We start from the raw sequence: 6000 nt of genomic DNA, 5'->3' as shown, positions 1-6000 counted from the left end.
ATGTTACTCCTTTCGGCACCCCCTTTTTAAATTACTACTTCAACTGTCCCTACTATCTTACTTCTGTGGAGAATACTAGCCATCTTAGAGTTTTTTTATAAAATCAAATAGTTTGAAATGAAGTGTGAGAAGTAGGCTATTTGAAAATACATCTACTCTTCCATTTTTCTTGACACCTTTAAAAATATTTAAAATCTGTTAATACCTCTTTCAAAAGGAAGAGCAGACCATTTTTATCTCCTAACTGCACCTCAGCCACCCTCGTAAGCTCAGTACTTTTTACCAGAGGATTCTACTAGCTTTGCCTAGAAGGTTTCTGGATGCTCTGTGATGTTGGTCCTCTCTTCCCTGAGAGGTACCTTCATTCACAACGGGTAAAAATCCATTTAGCAACAGGCTTTCTGTAGATTAAAGAAATCCCACTGCTTTGCCTGCATTATTCTTATCTACATCTTTTTGTCTATTCACTACAGCTATCTGCACATTTCAAAAGCCTGCCCAAATTATATGCTTAGCACTTGTCTTGCTGCCAATGGTTTTGTTTTGCCGTTGTGCACCAGGAATATACTCCAGAATTATACAAGGGGTCCTGTTCCACCGCTCATAAGCAACCCCCCTTTAGTGTGGAAACTGAAAATATGGCGAGTAGCAAGGGGCCAGGTAAACAGAACCTTTTATTATAGGGTAGTGTAACTTAGACCTCAGTATTATAGGGTAGTGTATTAGACCTCAGTAAAGAACCCTTCTCACATCCTTGGCTAAAAGATTGCATTGCCCTTGCCGGCCGATAGACTAAAACCAATTGCTTAAAAAAACCCAAATTCTTTTAGAAGTTGATTTGTAGGGCACCAAACACCATTTTTGTACAACTAAGCCAACTAAGCTTTGTATGTACTCAGGGTGGAAGGCTGACATGGTACCTTCTGCAAGTCTAGAGGAAGCGGTGAGGTATTAATGTGGAACGTTCCATTAATCCGGGGTGGGGGACACCCGTAGGATTACAATCTGCAAACTTGCCGAGTAGAGGTCCATCAATGGCCATTAGCCATGCTGACTTAACAGGAACTTCCATTGACAGTGGACCTCTGAATAGCAGTGCTAGGAGGCAGCATTAGGGAAGGCCTGGCCCAACCACTACAAATGGGAGGCTGTTCTAATTGAGCACAGCTGGTCCCATGTAACCAACAGAGTTTTGAAGGGAATGACTAGTCCAGGGGTCTGCAACCTGTGGCTCTCCAGATGTTCATGGACTACAAATCCCATCAGCCCCTGCCAGCATGGTCAATTGGCCATGCTGGCGAAGGGTGATCGAGTATGATCCACGAACATCTGGAGAGCTTCCTGATTGAACCTAGTTCAATCTATTTGCCATTCATTATTCCCTCTCACCACACACCATGAACCCTCCTGGAAAGGTTTTTCTGGGAGCCTCATTGAAACCATTTTTATTTGTTTTGAAGATCTGCCTTAAGAGCCTTCCGGATTAGATCATTGGGGCCATCTAGTCAGTGTCCAGCCAATTGGCTTGGAAACCTAAACGAACAAAGTATAAAGGTTGAGGGCCTTCCCTTGCTGCTGCTGCTGCTTCCCATGTACCTCTGCAGTTGAAGGCTCCCTTCAGTCCCTGTGGCTAGTAGCCCCCGAAGGGCCTCTCTTTCATGAATCTGTGTAGCCCCCTTTTCAAGGTGTCTGGCCATCACTACCTCTACAAGCAGTGAATCCCACAGTTTACTTGCTGAGTAAAGAAGTGTTTCCTTTTGTCTGACCTGGGCCTATTTCCCCATCAATCTTATTGAGTCTCCCCTCCTCAAATTCTAGAAGAAAGTTTCCCCCTTGGAAGGCTAAGTGAACATGCCTCACGTTGGACTTGTTGCTTTTCTTGTGTTTCGTAAGAGAACTCCATGAGGCACCATTTGATTTGAAATATGAATGTGGCTTTTTAAAAAAACATTAGCAAAGAACAGCCTTTGTCTCTCAGCATGGTGGGAAATCTAAGCCAGGGGCTAGCTCCCAGGGCAAACTTCTAAATACAATTAGGAGTGAGCAACAGCTACGAGATACAAGATCATGCTTGAAGCTGTCGTCCATCCTTGGTGTCAGAAAGAGACTAAAAGGAACAAAATATTTGAGGAAAACAAAAAGCAGAGGGGAAAAAAGTTCTTAGAGTGACGAACGATCACCGACATCTTGCCCCCTTGATTCCTCCCCAAAGCAAAGAGCCAAACCAGGCTTCCCTGCCACTGAGGCTAATAAATAGGCCATGGTTTGTGTGAGAAGTGGAAATGGACCAAGAGGGTCAATTGGGAAGAAATAATAAAAGGTGAAGCATAATGCTGGGGGACAGATTTTGGAAAGGCGAAGGAAAATAATGATCATGCTCATCACATTTTAAAATTGTTTTGAACTGTAGGAGGACTTGGGACAGAGGAAGGCTTTCTCCAGGCGATTACCCCTAGATCACACTTCCACACTTCTGGCTACCAATCTTGATCCTCCTTGATCTCAGATTGCAAATGCCTTAGCAGACCAGGTGCTCGGGAGCAGCAGCAGCAGGAGGCCATTGCTTTCACCTCCTGCATGTGAGCTCCCAAAGGCACCTGGTGGGCCACTGCGAGTAGCAGAGTGCTGGACTAGGTGGACTCTGGTCTGATCCAGCAGGCTAGTTCTTATGTTCTGAGCCTCATGGGGCTGGGAGGCTAGGTGAAGGTGCATTTTCATGGGGATTGATAGGCAAATACTGACAGGGAAAAGTCCTGAGATCAAGGCGCAGTGTAGACCTCAGTGATGCCCTCTGTTTACTGCAACACTGGCTCCATCCTATGCATGTCTACTCCAAAGTAAGTCCCATTGTTTTCGACGGGACATAAACATCCAGTAGCATCATAGCTTTGATTTGTCCGGTAGCTTTGCATTGGTGTTTGCTATTTCCCCACATGGCCAGATTTATGACATCATATACCCGTCCAGTAACAATTCAGGAACTCCTGAATTTAGGGTCCTAAGAAGCTGTACCCCAGAACCACGTCAGCTTGGCTAAGGAATTATAAGCTCAGAGGACATCGCTGAGAAAAAGGAAAATATGGTCTGCACCTTAACAGAGCTAGTTGCTGAGGAGACCCCTAGGTAAGTGAAGGAAAGGAGAAGTTAAGAAATGTATAGTTAAACTGGCCATGGGTGCATCACCTGTGTATTAATGGTGTGCTGCCCTTCTGGCAACGGAGCGGCAATGTAGGCCATTTGGCTCGTCATGTGAATAAAAACTGGCCTGCTGGATAGGTGTGGGAGCTGGCTAGATGGACTCTGGTCGGCTGAGCAACATGTTCAGAGCCATTGCTTTCACATCCTGCATGTGAGCTCCCAATGGCACCTGGTGAATATTACACTCTTGCAGTGGCAGAGGCTGGACTAAGATGGACTCTGGTCTGATCCAGCTAGCTTGTTCTGCTGTTCACAAGAGTTGGAAGTTGGGATTCGAGAGACTTGATTGGGAAATGCTGACATCTTGTTTAGGCCTTTCTTTCACTGGTGCACATGAAAGTGTGCTTGTCCTGGAAAAGATGTGGTCAGAACATGCACAGGGTAAAAAAAAAAAATCACATGAAGTTGATGTGACTGACCTTTGGATGGAATTAATTTAACCGAACTGCTAATTGAAAGCAGTTGGAACATTTTTTTTCCTTGAAAAAAACTGCACCACCTAGCCATTGAAAGATCAGAGCAATCCGGGAAGAGAGGAGTCCAGAGAATTACGTGTCGTCCCAAGAAACCAAACTTGTTTCTGCACTCTGCAGCGACAGCAGCAGCAAAGTTAGGCACAACCATAACCGTGGGCACCAGGTTCCTCCCAGCAATCCCTGAGACCAGATGGGTCACCTCTGAAGTGACAAGCTAGCTGGCCGGCCTGTAGCCTCAGATGGTATTCTTATTTCCTGGAGGCGAGGTCACAGGGCACGTTCTGTATGTGTTTACTTGATTATTGGCTGATGGTTAGCGTAGTCTGTTATTGCATTTAATAAAAATGGTTTGATGTATTAAGCCGAGAGGCTTTCGACCCGGAATCTAGCAGGTGCTGTGTAGTTTCCGGGCTGCAGCTATGGCTTCGATATTCTATATTCTCTCCCTGGCGTTTACGTAGCCTGCATCTGGCTGGCATCTTCAGAGGATCTAGAAGATGCTTGATCTAAAGCAGCATCAGGAAAAAATCTCTGCGCTCTGGCTCCATACAACCAAACCAGCCTGGAATAATTGTCGAGAATCGCGGGTCTTGTGTGGACAGAGACTTGTATGGCCATTCTGGCATTCTCTGCCGTCTGGCATCTTCATCTGAAGATGCTTATCAGGCGACCATGGTCGAAACCACAACCTATTGTAAATCTAAAGTGGTGGTGCATAGCTGGTCTTACTGTCTCTAGAATGCTGAGGAGATCCTGAAGACCTTTGCAGAGGCAATCTTAGGGCAATACAGGCAATCACTTACAAAATAGAAAGTTTCTGTTGAGAAAGGAGAGTTCAGGCAAAAAAGGCTTTCCTCACGTTTGCTGAAGAGTAGCGTTCCCTGCTAGATTCTACCTGCCACGTTACTGCTTCTGTTGGGCAGTCAAAATAAAATAATCTGGCCCCTGCTCATGCCATCCCTCAAATCATGCTGATTTGTCCAGTTGTGGGGAAAGGCTGGATAATTATGTAATTGGCTCATAGTCTAGAAGAGTCCTTTTGCCTTCCAGAAATTATTTTATTTAAATTCCAGAAGTCCGCCCGCTTACTTGGCTTTCCACATTTAAAGTCCGTTTGAGTAGGTGGCTTGAAAACAACAGGAGCCGCTCTGACTCCCGGCTGAAGAGAGCCAGCATTGAAGCAGGAGAAATCCTTTAGGGCAAACGGTAGCCATAATTAGCTGTCTAACAAATGTTAGATCTCACCTTTCTCCCTAAAGGGTGGGATCCTAAGCAGCTGATACTCTTCTTCCTTTTATCTTCACAACTCTCTTGTGAGGTGTGTGACTCGTCCAAGATCACCCAGAAAGCTTCCATGGCAGAATGGGTGTTCAAAACTGAGTCTCTCAGATCCTATTCAGAGATTTTGTCCACTATACCTAACTGGCTATGACAGGACTGGGAAGTTGTTCAGCACCTTTTGTTTTGTAATAGAGAGCATATTTGCCCTGTTAGTGCTGCCTACACTTCCTGGTTTCTCATGGGTAAACTGTTGCTTCCGTTGCAAACAGCAGAGAGATGTACTGAAGAGAATATGAGTCAGGCTGAGCTGATTCCCTTCAAATTTTGGCGAAGTCACTTTTGAAACTCCAAGCTTCCTTTTCTGTTGAGTTATGTCTGCCGAAGAGCTTTTATTGCAAGCGGCGTGAGGGGAGTGGTGCAAAAATGTACAAATTAGGAGTTGTGGGGGGAGTTTCATGTTTTGTGCGTGAATTAAGAGGAGGTCCCTTGTACAGGTCCCCTCTGGTGTTTATATTACTGGGAAGCCCAAAGATTTTGTATCGCCAATTAACTATAAATGTCCTAATGATGAATGTTTTAAACCGAGATGTATTGTTTGTCGGTTCTATTGATTGTTGTATATATTATGTTATGATGCTGTTGCTTGCCGTCCTGAGCCCAGCTTGCTGGGGTAGGGCGGGGTATAAATTTTGAAATAAAGTAAAAAAAAGTAAAAGCAAAAAGAGAGAGTTCTTGATATAACCTGAGCCACAGTGTTTCCATTTCCTTTACTGTTGCCACTGCTATTCCTTTTGTCACCTGGATTTTGAGGCTGCTCCCTTTAGTTTTAACTTCCAAAGTCAATCAAAGCTTCCATTGCAAATAGCAGTGTGGGGGATGAGCGGGGGCATATCACCCTGAGTCACATGGGGGTGCATTTTGCCCCTTTGATAGGCACAGGGTAAGGCCCTGTCCACAGAGCAAAGGCTCTGACCGGTTACAAAAAAATAACCATCCACAAGCTACTTCAGTGTTCAGAGATTTATTGTTTTCAATTCTGCGCAGA

The sequence above is a fragment of the Sphaerodactylus townsendi genome, linkage group LG03 (genome assembly GCF_021028975.2).
Source record: "Sphaerodactylus townsendi isolate TG3544 linkage group LG03, MPM_Stown_v2.3, whole genome shotgun sequence".
Classification (NCBI taxonomy): domain Eukaryota; kingdom Metazoa; phylum Chordata; class Lepidosauria; order Squamata; family Sphaerodactylidae; genus Sphaerodactylus; species Sphaerodactylus townsendi.
Note: the sequence above shows the minus strand (reverse complement) of the source record.